The sequence below is a fragment of the Schistocerca gregaria genome, chromosome 10 (genome assembly GCF_023897955.1).
Source record: "Schistocerca gregaria isolate iqSchGreg1 chromosome 10, iqSchGreg1.2, whole genome shotgun sequence".
Taxonomy (NCBI): Eukaryota; Metazoa; Arthropoda; class Insecta; order Orthoptera; family Acrididae; genus Schistocerca; species Schistocerca gregaria.
The window spans coordinates 103894242-103909940 of NC_064929.1; the positions used below are offsets into that span (position 1 = coordinate 103894242).

General features: G+C 26.7%; 1 long non-coding RNA gene across 1 annotated transcript in view; it reads left to right on the plus strand.

The window, feature by feature from the left end:
* Positions 1 to 235: 235 nt before the first annotated feature.
* Positions 236 to 15699, plus strand: part of LOC126293630 (uncharacterized) — a 73247-nt gene continuing 57783 nt past the window's right edge. The window contains exon 1 of the long non-coding RNA XR_007552325.1: positions 236 to 565. This is a non-coding gene — a long non-coding RNA (uncharacterized LOC126293630). The remainder of the gene's footprint in view (positions 566 to 15699) is intronic.

Here is a 15699-nt window from a genome sequence, read left to right on the forward strand (position 1 = left end):
TATTCGTGCTGATCTTTTTGGATCAAACCCACATTCAAATGGTGATCTTTTTTCTCGATCATTAATTAATTTTTTTGATAGTGTTGTTGCCAGGATTATAACAATTGTTGGAATAATAAATCTAATGAAAACTCTTGTGGATAGAATTAGAATTGTTTTTCTTGATTTATATCAAGCTTTCTGATTGGAAGTCAAATGTACTATTTATACTAGAAAAACAATTATCTACCTCATCAATAAATAGAGATATATAAGAATAATCATACTACGTCTACGAAGTGTCAGTATCATGCTGCTGCTTCAAATCCAAAGTGGTGTCTTGGTGAGAATTGATTTATTGAGTGTCGAAGTAGACATGTTGATAAAAAGATTGTTCCAATAATTACGTGTAAACCATGGAATCCTGTTGCAACAAAGAATGTTGACCCATAAACTGCATCTGCAATGGTAAAAGGTGCTTCTCAATATTCATATGCTTGGAGTATTGTAAAGTATAGTCCTAATAACACTGTGAAGAATAATCCTTGTAGTGCTTGAGTATGATTAGATTCCATTAAACTATGATGTGCTCATGTTACTGTTACTCCTGATGCTAAAAGAATAGCTGTATTAAGTAATGGAATTTGGATAGGGTTAAAGGGTTGAATTCCTATTGGAGGTCATAGTATTCCTAGTTCAACGAAAAATAATACCTCTGATGCAATAAATAAAATTATTCCTAATCGTAATCCAATTGATACAAATCCTGTATGTAATCCTTGATATGTTCCTTCTCGTACTACATCTCGTCATCATTGAATTATGGTTAGTAGGGAAATTCCAAATCCAATTATAAATAAGTTAATATTAAATAGGTGGAATCATTTTGCTAGTCCTGATACTAGGACTATTGCTCCAATTGCTCCTGTTAATGGTCAAGGTCTATAGTCTACTAAGTGGAATGGGTGGTTTGAGTGAGTTGTTAACATAGGTTTAATATACTTCTCTAGAATATAGAGTTCTTAGAATTGAGAAAACATAGGCTTGAATTATTGCTACTGCTGATTCTAGAATTAATAGAAGTATTTGTCCAATAATTAGTAATGAGATTAAGTTTATTGCTATAGATGGTCCTGTGTTTCCTAATAAGGTTAATAATAAGTGTCCTGCAATTATATTTGCTGCTAACCGTACTGCTAATGTACCTGGTCGAATAACATTACTAATTGTTTCAATTAGAACTATAAATGATATTAATGCGGGCGGTGTACCTTGTGGTACAAGGTGTGTAAATATATGATTAGTATGGTTAATTCATCCAAATAATATAAATCTTAGTCATATAGGTAGGGCAATTGCAAATGTTAATGCTAAATGTCTTGTTCTAGTAAAAATATAAGGGAATAATCCTATGAAATTGTTAAATAATATTATAATAAGAATTGAGATGAAAATGAATGTTGTTCCATTAAATGATTTTGGTCCAAGTAGTGTTTTAAATTCATTATGTAAGGTTAAATTTAGTTTATTTCAGATAATGTTAATTCGTGATGGTGTAAGTCAAAATAGTGATGGGATTAATAATAGTCCTAGAAATGTTCTAGTTCAATTTAATGATAAATTAAAGATGTTAGTTGATGGGTCAAATGTTGAGAATAGATTTGTTATAATTTTCAATTTAAGTTTTTTATTTCAATTGTTCCTTTTTCTGCTCTTTTAATAAGGTTAGGTTTAAATGAGAAGAAGTTTATTTGATTAAACAAGATTAATGTAGCTGAAAATATAATGAATAGTGAGAATCATATAAGAGGGGATATTTGAGGGATTTGGATATAATTTCCCCATCTGAAGTAGTCGTTAATTTACTATTATTTGGTTTAAGAGACCATTACTTACTTTCAGTCATCTGATGAATTTCAAGGTGTACTAATTTTTTTAGTTACTTTAGATTGACACTCTAATGTTATTTATTTTAACTAACTCCTTAAATTATCTTAGATAATCACTTAATAAATAAATGTACTGAAGTTCTTTCAATTACAATTGGTATAAATCTGTGGTTTGCTCCACAGATTTCTGAGCATTGTCCAATGAATAATCCAGGTCGATTTATTGTGAATGTTCCTTGATTTAACCGACCTGGCGTTGCATCAATTTTAACCCCTAATGCAGGAACTGCTCATGAGTGTAGAACATCTGATGCTCTTGTTAATACTCGTACTTCTGTATTTATTGGTAGGATTGTTCGGTTATCTACATCTAGCAGTCGAAATCCATCATTTTCTAGGTCTTGTTCTGGTGTTATATAAGTGTCAAATTCTACGTCTATGAAGTCTGAATATTCATATCTTCAATATCTTTGTCGTCCAATGGTTTTAATTGTGATTATTGCATCTACTGAATCATCAAGTAAATATAATAGTCGTAATGATGGAAGGGCATTAAAAATTAATGTAATTGCTGGTAAAGCTGTTCAGATTGTTTCAATTAAATGTCCATGAAGTATATTACGGTTAGTATAGGCAATAAATAATATATAACTTAAGGCATAACCTACAATTACTGTAATTAATAATAATACGACCATAGTATGATCATGAAAGAATGATAATTGTTCCATTAATGGTGAAGCTCCATCTTGAAGAGATAAATTTGATCATGTTGCCATTAATAAATATTTTCTAATAAAAGGTCAAACCTTTATTTGTAGAGCTTAAATCTACTGCACTAATCTGCCATATTAGAATCTAGAGATTAATGGTAATTCTGAGTAACTATGTTCTGCAGGAGGGTTATTTTGTAGTCATTCTGTTGATCTTCTTATGTTAGCTCTAAATATAATTGCTCGGTTTGTAACCATTCTTTCTCATATAATTACAATGAATATAATGATTCCTACAATAGAAATTGTAGACCCAATTCTTGATACTACGTTTCATGATGTATATGCGTCTGGGTAGTCTGAGTATCGTCGAGGTATTCCTGCTAATCCTAGGAAGTGTTGAGGAAAGAATGTTAAGTTTACTCCAATGAATATAATTGTAAATTGGATTTTTAATCATGTATTATTTATAGTTAATCCTGTAAATAGTGGATATCATTGAATGACACCTCCTATAATTGCAAATACTGCTCCTATAGATAATACATAATGAAAGTGGGCTACTACATAATCATGTATCATGTAATACAATATCAAGTGATGAATTTGCTAATACTAATCCTGTTAATCCACCAATTGTAAATAGGAAAATAAATCCTAGAGCTCATAATAATGGTGGATTGAACTTGAATTTAGTTCCATATAATGTAGCTAATCATCTAAATACCTTAATTCCTGTAGGTACAGCAATAATTATTGTTGCTGATGTAAAATATGCTCGTGTGTCAACATCCATTCCTACTGTAAATATATGATGTGCTCATACAATAAATCCTATTAGTCCAATTGATAGTATAGCATAAATTATACCTAATGTTCCAAATGATTCAATTTTTCCTCTTTCTTGACATACAATATGTGAAATAATTCCGAACCCCGGTAGAATTAAAATATAAACTTCTGGGTGTCCAAAGAATCAAAATAGATGTTGATATAGAATTGGGTCACCCCCTCCTGCAGGGTCAAAGAATGACGTATTTAAATTTCGATCTGTTAATAATATAGTAATAGCTCCTGCTAAAACTGGAAGTGAAAGAAGGAGAAGTAATGCTGTAATAGCTACTGATCATACAAATAAAGGTGTTTGATCTAAAGTTATACTTTCTGATCGTATATTAATTGCTGTTGTAATGAAATTTACTGCTCCAAGAATAGATGATACACCTGCTAAGTGTAGTGAAAAAATAGCTAGATCTACAGATGCACCCCCGTGTGCAATAGCTCCTGCTAGAGGAGGGTAAACTGTTCATCCTGTACCAGCACCATTATCTACTATAGAAGATGTAAGAAGAAGGGTTAGTGAAGGTGGTAGTAATCAAAAACTTATATTATTTATTCGTGGAAATGCTATATCTGGTGCACCAATTATTAGTGGAACAAGTCAATTACCAAATCCACCAATTATAATAGGTATTACTATAAAGAAAATTATTACGAATGCGTGAGCTGTAATAATAACATTATAAATCTGGTCATCCCCAATTAGAGATCCGGGTTGACCAAGTTCAGCACGAATAAGTATTCTTATTGATGTTCCTACTATTCCTGCTCATGCTCCAAATAGAAAATATAAAGTACCAATGTCCTTATGGTTTGTTGAGAATAATCATTTTCGCGGTAAGATGGCTGAATTTTAGGTGGTAGACTGTAAATCTACTTGTGAGATGTTTTCTCTCTTATCATATTTAGGTCTTATATTCAATTATGATTCTAGACTGCAATTCTAGAGGTGTAAAATTTTACTAAGGCCTAAAAGATTTTTCTTTTAATTATAACTTTGAAGGTTATTAGTTTGATTAACTAAAGTCCTTAGTATAATGAAATTAAGGTTGATGTTGAAACCAATCCTATTGTTGAAATTATTACTGTTATAGGAAGAATGATTCTTGATTTTTGGGACTTTATCTTTATAGATCACGAATTTTCTGTGTATGATATAATTAGAGCTGAGAACCTAATACGTATATACTAGTAGAGTGTAATTGTAGTTAATACAACTATAATAGCTATAATAGTTGTTATATTGTTTTCTATTAACGATTGTATTACAATTCATTTTGGTAAGAATCCAAGGAATGGTGGTAGTCCACCTAAAGATAATAAAGATAAGAATATTATGAATTTAATTTCGGTTTTTATATTTCTGGCTGAATAAATTTGATTTATGAAAAATAAATTTATTTGCTTAAATAATAAAACTATAATTAATCTTAATAGTGAGTAAATAATGAAGTATAGTTCTCAGATGTTTTCTCTGACTGTTAATGATCTAATTATTCAACGTAGATGTCTGATTGATGAATATGCTAAAAGTTGTCGTAACGATGTTTGATTTAAACCTCCTATTGCCCCAATAATAATTCTTAAGATAATAATTGTTCAAATAAAAGTTCTTAATTGAATACAATAGGATAAGACCATTATTGGGGCGATTTTTTGTCATGTTATTAATGTTAAACAATTATTTCATCTTGATGCTCCTATAACTTCTGGAAATCAGAAATGGAAAGGTGCAGCTCCAATCTTTAATAATAGTCTAGATCTAATTATTATTGATGGGATAAATTCTGTTTCCCATCCCATGGGATATTTTATTTGAATCAGCAAAATTGAAAATAATAATATTGTCGATGCTATTGCTTGGACAATAAAATATTTAATTGATGATTCGTTTATTATTATATTTTTATTTCTTGTTAGGAGCGGAATAAATGAAAGTAAGTTGATCTCAGTCCTATTCAAACCCCAAATCAGGAATTTGATGAAATGGACAGGATCGTTCCTATCATTAATGTTGATAGGAAGAGAAGTTTTGTAGAGTTGTTGGTCATTAAAAAGGAGAGGATTGATACCTCTATAAATGGGGTATGAACCCATTAGCTTGTTAAGCTTACCTTTTTACATTAAGGTGTATGATGCACGTTAGTTTTTAATACTAAAGGAGGTAGTTTAATTCTATCTTATGTAATTTTAATGAAGGTAATTTTATTTACTTTATTTACCCTATCAAGGTAACCCTTTAATCAGGCACTTCATTTATTTAATATATAAATCGAAAGTTTTTTTTGAAATTCTTTTATGTATTATTTTGTTTAATTAGAATTAATTTATCCTGCTCCTTTTATTTTATATATATATATATATATATATATATATATATATATATATATATATATATATATATATATATATATATATATATATATATATAATAAAAAAAATTATATTAATATATTAAATTTAATTAAAATTAAAAGATTATAAGTTCATCTTACTATTATTATTAATTGATTTTTATAATACATTCATTTACCTAGGATAATATCTACTTATGTTTTTAGCTTAAAATAGGTTACTATAATATAATATAAATAATAATATGTAATTTAATATTTAATATTATTATAATTGGATATAATAAATAAAATTCTTAATTTTAAATATAAAATATTATAATAATATAAATAATTATATTAATTATAATAATATAATTAACATAAATTATCTATAATTAGATTATTTAACTAATATATATATAAGTTAACTTAATATAAAAAAGAATTCATATTAATAACATATTATATTAAATTACATAATTGTATTAAATATATTTATTATATTATTTAATCTTTCTTTATTTATTAGTGAAAAGAAAGATTAAATAAGAAAGAATATAATACCTTTATTGCTATACATGTTCCAATTAATCTTTAATTATATATAATAGAGAAGTTGTTGTGGTCATACAGGCGAGCGTTTCTTTTTTTTTTGTTAATGTTTGTGGTTTTTTTCTTTTTTTTTCTTTAAATATTTGAATCTTTTATTTTTTCCTGATTTAATAAATTTAAAAATTTCTTATTTTTTATTTTTAAAAGTTTTATTCTTGCTTGTTTATTCACTTTTTCTTTGTATTATATGTAAGTTTTGTTAGACTAAATGTTCTTTTTGCAGTAATTTGATTCAATTATCAAGTGATTTTGGATTTAGCAATTGATTTAGTATCGGCATAATTCATGCCAGCAGCCGCGGTTATACGATTGATACAAGTGAATATTATTGGTTATAACAGTTGTTTATACTATTAGGGTTGAAATATAAATTTGTAAGGTGAAATGTTAAAAATTATTTGTGGCCCTTTTTATGAATCTGTGAAATTTAAATAATAAACTAGGATTAGATACCCTATTATTTTAAATGTTAATTATATTTACCAGGGTACTATTAGTTAAGGTCTTTAAACCCAAAGAATTTGGCGGTATCTCATTCCATTCAGAGGAACCTACCCCATGATTGATAATACACGATTTACTCTACTTAATTTATTTGTTTGTATATCTCCGTTATCAGAGAATCTTTTTAGAGTTATAATTCTCATGATTTATAATTATAAAATATTTCAGGTCAAGGTGCAGCTTATAGTTAAGAGGAGGTGGGTTACAATAGATTTTTGTTTATAACGGATTTGATAGTGAAATACTGTTAATGAAGGTGGATTTGATAGTAAATTAATTTATTTAATTTAACTGATATTGGCTCTGAGATGTGTACACATCGCCCGTCGCTCTCATTATTGATTATTCTATTCTATTATAAAGTAGCTTCAATTTAGATGAGATAAGTCGTAACATAGTAGATGTACTGGAAAGTGTATCTAGGAAGAGTTTCAAGATATAACTTATTAGTAAAGTGTTTCATTTACACTGAGAGTTTTTCTGTGCAAATCAGGATATCTTGATTATTTATTTTATTATATTTATTTTTTGTTTATTTAATTATTTAATATAAATAATTTTATTGTATTTTTGTCTTACTATATTTTATAGAATTGATTTTTTAAATTATAGTGTATTGGTAATGTAAGTGTTTTATGAAATATTATTTTAAATTTTTTTAAGTAGATTTTATTTATTGTACCTTTTGTATCAGGGTTTATCAAAATTTTAGTATTTATTTTACTTGTCTCGATTTGGGTTGATTTATAAATAATTTATAGTTAATGTATCATAATTATTATTAAATTATTTATAGAAATGAGATGTTCATCGTTTCCCAAGATATCTAGTTTCTTAAGAAAAAATTTAATTTTTTAAAGTTATTTGTTTTTATTTAATTTTTTAAGTAAAAATATTAACTTATTTATTCTTTAAGGGATAAGCTTTGAAGTTAATAACCTATAATTTACTTTATAGAAATATAATAGTAAGCTTCAAACCAGCTATCTTTAAGATTATTTTTTATTTTGATTTTATAAATATTTTTTGTTTTTTATTAAGATTATTAATTTAATTTTAAAATTTTTGTAATAATGATAGAATTAGTATATTTATTTGTATGAAATTTTTACCTTGTGAACTTATTATAAGGAACTAGGCAAAATTGATTTCCACCTGTTTATCAAAAACATGTCCTCTTGTTTATACTTTGAGGTCTGGCCTGCTCACTGAGCGTATTTTTAAAGAGCCGCGGTATTTTGACTGTGCAAAGGTAGCATAATCATTAGTCTCTTAATTAGTGGCTGGAATGAATGGCTTGACGAGAAATCAACTGTCTCTTAATAAATTTATGAATTTAACTTTTGAGTCAAAAGGCTTAAATTCTTCTTTAGGACGAGAAGACCCTATAGAAATTGACATTTCCTTCTATATAGTTTTTTGTTTGTCTTTCTATATTTAATGATGATGTTTTGTTGGGGTGACATGAAGAATAGATAAACTCTTCATTATTATATCATTTATTTAAGTTTGTTATTTTGATCCATAATTTATGATCATAAGATTAAGTTACCTTAGGGATAACAGCGTAATTGTTTTTGACAGCTCATATCGACAAAGCAGATTGCGACCTCGATGTTGGATTAAGAAAAATTTTGGGTGCAGGAGCCCAATGATTAGTTCTGTTCGACCTTTAAATTCTTACATGATCTGAGTTCAGACCGGCGTGAGCCAGGTCGGTTTCTATCCTAAGATTATTAATCCATATTAGTACGAAAGGACCATATGGTTAAAATATTTTTTGTTATATTGATTAATATTAATTTATTTACTATTTTGACAGATTAATGTGTTGAATTTAGAATTCATTTATGTAGATTTTTTTCTACAAATAGTATTGATACTTTATGATTTATTTATATTTATTTTTAATTTTCTTTTATTGGTTATTTGTGTTTTAATTAGTGTTGCCTTTTTAAGGTTTTAGGTTATATTCAGATTCGAAAGGGTCCAAATAAGGTAGGTTTTGTTGGAATTCCTCAGCCATTTAGAGATGCTATTAAGTTAATTTGTAAGGAGCAGCCAATTCCTATTATATCTAATTACCTACTTTATTATTTTTCCCCTGTTTTTAATTTAATGATTTCTTTAGCCGTTTGGGTAATTTTTCCTTATTTAACTTATATGTGTTCTTTTTCTTATGGATTTTTATTTTTTTTATGTTGTACTAGATTAGGTGTTTATACTGTTATAATTGCTGGTTGATCTTCTAATTCAAATTATTCATTATTAGGTTCTCTTCGTTCTGTTGCTCAAACAGTTTCTTATGAAGTTAGTTTAGCTTTAATTTTATTGTCTTTAATTATTTTAATTGTTAGTTTTAATATGTTTGATTTTATAAACTATCAGCTTTATTGTTGATTTATTATTATTTCTTTTCCTTTAGCTTTAGCTTGTTTTGCTTCTTCTTTAGCTGAAACTAATCGTACTCCTTTTGATTTTGCTGAAGGGGAATCTGAATTAGTTTCAGGATTTAATATTGAGTATGGTGCGGGTGGTTTTACTTTCATTTGTTTAGTTGAATATACTAGAATTGTCTTCATAAGAATATTATTGGCTTTAATTCTTTTAGGTGGTGATTTTTATTCTTTTATATTTTTTATTAAGCTTGCTATTATATCTTTTGGTTTTATTTGGGTTCGTGGAACATTACCACGGTTTCGTTATGATACATTAATGTACTTAGCTTGAAAAAGTTTATTACCTTTATCTTTGAATTTTTTTATTTTCTTTGTTGGTTTAAAGATTTTATTTATCTCATTTGTTTAGTGAAATTTTTTGAGAAAAGTTAATAGAAGAGTTAAACTTCTAATTTTATGTTTTCAAAACATATGCTTTTCCTAAGCTAATTAACTTTATTCCTTAATTAATTTATCTCATGCGTTTGCGACATGGACATTAATTAAGAAATATGTAAAGTAGATAATTGTTAAGATTTGACCTGTTATAATATAAGGTTCTTCAACAGGTCGTTTACCAATTCACGTTAGTAGGCATACAACAACTACTATAATTCAGAATAAAATTTGATTAATAGGGTAAAATTGAATGCCTCGGAATGGTGTTTTATTATAAAATGGTAAAATTATTAAGATTCTAATTGATAAAAATAACGCAATAACAGCTCCTAATTTATTAGGGATAGATCGTAGAATTGCATATGCAAATAGGAAATATCACTCTGGTTGAATGTGAACTGGTGTTACTAATGGGTTGGCAGGTAAAAAGTTATCTGGATCTCCTAATAGGTAAGGATTGATTAAACATAGTATAATTAATAATGATGTTATTATTACAAATGTAATAGAATCCTTAAAGGTAAAGTATGGATGGAATGGAATTTTTTCAATATCTCCATTTAGTCCAAGAGGATTATTAGATCCTGTTTGGTGAAGAAAAAATAAATGAATTGCTGCTATAGCAGCAATAATAAATGGTAATACAAAATGGAATGTGAAGAATCGATTTAATGTTGCATTATCAACAGCGAATCCTCCTCATACTCATTGGACTAAATCTGTTCCTAAGTATGGGATTGCTGATAATAAATTAGTAATTACTGTTGCACCTCAAAAAGATATATGGCCTCAGGGTAAGACATATCCTATAAATGCAGTTGCTATAACTAAAAATAAAATCACTGTACCAATTACTCAGGTATGTATATATATATATATATATATATATATATATATATATATATAAGATCCGTAGTAAATTCCCCGTCCTACATGTAAGTAAATACAAATAAAAAATATAGATGCTCCATTTGCATGTAAGGTTCGGATAATTCAACCATTAATTACGTCTCGGCAGATGTGTACTACACTACTGAATGCTATTTCAATATTTGATGTATAATGTATAGCTAAAAATAGTGCAGTTACGATTTGAATTACCAAACATAACCCTAATAGGGATCCAAAATTTCATCAAAATGAAATATTTGTTGGGGCAGGTAAGTCAATTAAAGAGTTATTAATAATTTTAATTAAAGGATGTCTTAATCGTAAGGGTTTATTCATTAGTAATTATCTTATTTTACGAATAGGTCCCTGATAAATATTAGTGATTTTAACAACTGCTAGTAGTGCTAAAAATAAATAAATTATTATTATTATTGTAATAATGAATGTTGGTCTGTTATATAATTTTTCTAAAGATATTGTTATTTCTTGATAATTGATTGAATTATCAATATTTATAGTTTTGGTGTTTTTGAAAAAGTCTATAAATATAGATATATCTAGAATAATTAATATTGATATGATAAATACTCACATTATCAATGTAATAATTATAGTAATTGATTTAGGCTGAAATATTTCGTTTGATGCAATTCTTGTAATGTAAATAAATAATACTAGTATACCACCAAGAAATGTTAAAAATAAAATATATGATAATCAATATCTTTCTATTATTGTTCCTGTTATTAATCCAACTAGGAAGGTTTGAAGGATAATAAAAAGCATTATTGATATTGGGTGTCTTAATTAATAAAATTAATATTTATTACATTTGATAATGATATAATTATTATTTTGATCATTTCAGGGGTTAGTTTATTTAAAATATCGGTTTTGGGGACCAATGATGGAAGCTTTTCCACCTCTGAAATTTTAAAAGTGGGGGCTGGACTCATTTCCGGTTTACAAGACCGGCGTTTTTTTTAAACTATTAAAACTAATGTTTATATTCTCTATATTTACTTCTTTATCGATTTATTTTGCTGGTGTTTGTTTTTTCTTCTAAACGTAAACATTTATTAATGGTTCTTTTGAGATTAGAATATATTGTTCTTTCTTTATTTATATTAGTTATTGTTTTTCTTATTGAGTTTGATTATGATTATTTTTTTCCTGTTATTTTTTTAGTTTTTTCTGTTTGTGAGGGTGCTTTAGGTCTTTCTATTTTAGTTTCAATAATTCGTTCTCATGGTAATGATTTTTTTAATTCTTTTGGTTTATCTTTATGTTAAAGTATTTATTTATAACTATTTTTTTGATCCCTCTTTGTTTATTAAATAATTGTTGATGGTTGGTTCATTCTTTAATGTTTCTGTCGAGTTTTGTGTTTATAATTTGTGTTTATTCATATGCTGATTTGAATATAATTAGATATTATTTTGGTATTGATTATTTTTCTTTTAGTTTAATTTTGCTTAGTTTTTGGATTTGTTCTTTAATAATCACTGCTAGAGGTTCAGTTTATTTAAGTTCATATCATTCTAATTTTTTTGTTTTTATGGTTTTGATTTTAATAATTACGCTTTACTGTTCATTTGCTAGATTAAGTCTTCTTTCTTTTTATATTTTTTTTGAGGCTACATTAGTTCCTACTTTACTTTTAATCTTGGGTTGGGGTTATCAACCTGAGCGTTTGCAGGCTGGTGTTTATTTAATTTTTTATACGTTGGTTGCTAGATTACCTTTATTATTAGTTTTATTTAAGGTTTATGATTTTTCTAATACTTTATATTTTCCTTTATTAGTTGATTTTGGTTCTTATTATTTTATGTTTTATGTATTTATAATTTTGGCTTTTTTAGTTAAGATACCTATGTTTTTGGTTCATTTATGACTTCCTAAGGCTCATGTAGAGGCCCCTATTTCAGGTAGAATGATTCTTGCTGGTGTTTTATTAAAGTTAGGTGGTTATGGTATTTTTCATGTTATAAAGGTTATTTCTTATTTGGGTTTAAAGTTTAATTATTTTTGATTATCTTTGGGTTTATCTGGGGGTGTTATTGTAAGATTTATTTGTTTTCGTCAGGTTGATTTAAAGTCTTTAATTGCATATTCTTCTGTTGCTCATATAAGAATGGTTATTGGTGGATTGATGACTATGAATTGATGAGGTTGTGTAGGTTCTCTTTCTCTGATGGTTGGTCATGGTTTATGTTCTTCTGGTTTATTTTGTTTATCTAATATTATTTATGAACGTTTAGGTAGATGAAGATTATTAATTAACAAGGGTATAATTGATTTGATGCCAAGAATGGCTTTATGATGATTTCTTTTAAGATCATCAAATATGGCTGCTCCTCCTTCTTTAATTTTGGTAGGTGAAATTAGATTATTAAATAGAATTATATCTTGATCTTCTTTTAGATTCTTTGCTTTGATTTTTTTATCTTTTTTTAGAGCTGTTTATACTTTGTATATATATTCTTATTCTCAGCATGGAAATTATTATTCTGGTGTTTATACTTGTTCTCTTGGTTATTTTCGTGAATATCATCTTTTACTTTTACATTGATTGCCTTTAAATATTCTCTGTTTAAAGGGTGAATATTTCTTTGTTTAGTTTGCTTAAGTATTTTAATTAAAAATATTGTTTTGTGGAATCAATGATATGAAGTTTTTCATCTTAGGCCGTGAATTTATTTTCTATTTGTTCTTTGTTTTTTTCGAGAACTATAATTTTTATTTAAGGTATTTAATATTTAATAATTGATTATAGAGTTTTTGTTGAGTGAGAGCTTTTCAATTTAAATGGTTCTATAGTTGTTATAACTTTAATTTTGGATTGAATATCTCTTATTTTTATATATTTGTTATATATATTTCTTCTTTGGTTATTTATTATAGAGAGGATTATATATCTGGTGAAAAGAATATAAATCGTTTTATTATTATTATTTTAATATTTATTCTTTCTATAGGTTTTTTAATTATTAGTCCTAATTTAATTAGAATTTTATTAGGTTGAGATGGTTTAGGTTTAGTTTCTTATTGTTTAGTTATTTATTATCAAAATGTAAAATCTTATAGTGCTGGTATATTAACTGCACTTTCTAATCGTATTGGTGATGTTGCTATTTTAATTTCTATTGCATGAATGTCAAATTTTGGTGGTTGAAATTATATTTATTATTGTGATTTTATTTCTAATTCTTTTGAAATAAAGCTCATTACTATATTAATAGTTTTAGCAGCTATAACTAAGAGAGCTCAGATTCCTTTCTCTTCATGACTTCCTGCTGCTATAGCAGCTCCTGCTCCTGTTTCTGCTTTAGTTCATTCTTCTACTCTTGTTACTGCTGGTGTTTATTTATTAATTCGTTTTAGACCAATATTAGCTACTTATAATTGAAGTTGATTTTTACTTTTAATTGGTTGTATAACTATATTTATGGCTGGATTGGGCGCTAATTTTGAATTTGATTTGAAGAAGATTATTGCTCTTTCTACTTTAAGACAACTTGGTTTAATAATAAGAATTTTGGCTATGGGTTATCCAAAGCTTGCATTTTTTCATTTATTGGCTCATGCTTTATTTAAGGCATTATTATTTATATGTGCAGGTTCAATAATTCATAATTTGAAGGATTCTCAGGATATTCGTTTTATAGGATCAATTGTTAATTTCATACCTTTAACTTCAGTTTGTTTTAATGTTTCTAGTTTATCTTTGTGTGGAATACCTTTTTTAGCGGGATTTTATTCAAAGGATTTAATTCTTGAGATGGTTTGTTTAAGATGAATTAATTGTTTAATTTTTTTTCTTTATTTTTTTTCTACTGGTTTAACTGCTTCTTATTCTTTTCCTTTGTTTTATTATTCAATATCTGGTGATAATAATTTTTATTCTAGATTTTCTTTTGATGATAAGGGTTATTATATTTCATTTGGAATAATTGGTCTATTGTTTGTTGCTGTTTTTCGTGGTAGTCTTTTATCTTGATTAATTTTTCCTATTCCTCATGTGATTGCTTTACCTTATTATTTAAAGTTTTTAACTATTACAGTTGTTATTTTAGGTGCTTATTTAGGTTATCTTATTTCTAATTTTGATTTTTCTCATAATTTATTTTCTTTAAGTATACTTTCTTTTGTCAGATTTGCTGGTTCTATATGATTTATACCTTTTCTTTCAACTAAGTTTATTAGATATATTCCTTTAAAAATAGGTTATTATTTATCTAAGTCATTTGATTATGGTTGGGGTGAATTACTTGGTGGTCAAGGTTTATATAGATTATTTATTTATTTAATTGGTTATATTCAAGGTTGATATGATTCTAATTTCAAGATTTATCTTTTAACTTTTATTTTTTGAATATTTATTTTGGTAATATTATTTTTCGTTTACTTAAATAGCTTATAATTAGAGCGTGACACTGAAGATGTTAAGGAAGTATTTTTACTTTTAGGTATTTATAAATATAGATATATTATTTTTACAGTGAAAATGTAATGTTTTATTTAAACTATATAAATTTTAGAAATGTTAACGGAGTTTAACCGCTAATATAAAAAGTTAGCAGCTTTCATATTGGCTTTACATTTCCTTAATTGGAACTATTATAGTTCAATTATATTATTAACAGTAATACGCCTCTTTTTGGCTTCAATTAATAAGAATAAGGGTAGTATATACCAATCTTCTAGGTCGAAACTGACTGCAATATTTCGCTTCTTATTCTATTTAAGGTTGAATGATATTATCAATACTTTTTGAATGCAACCCAAATGTTATGTTTAACTGCAACCCTTTATTCTGCTCATTGTAATGCTCCTTGATTTCATTCATGGTATAGTCCACCTAGTAGAACTAGAATAAAAACTATTGTTGATACTGTTCAGATTATAATGTCTGATGTTTTAAAAATAATTACAATTGGTAGAATTAGTGCAATTTCTACATCAAAAATTAAAAAGATTACTGCGATTAGGAAGAATCGTAGTGAGAATGGTATTCGTGCTGATCTTTTTGGATCAAACCCACATTCAAATGGTAATCTTTTTTCTCGATCATTAATTAATTTTTTTGATAGTGTTG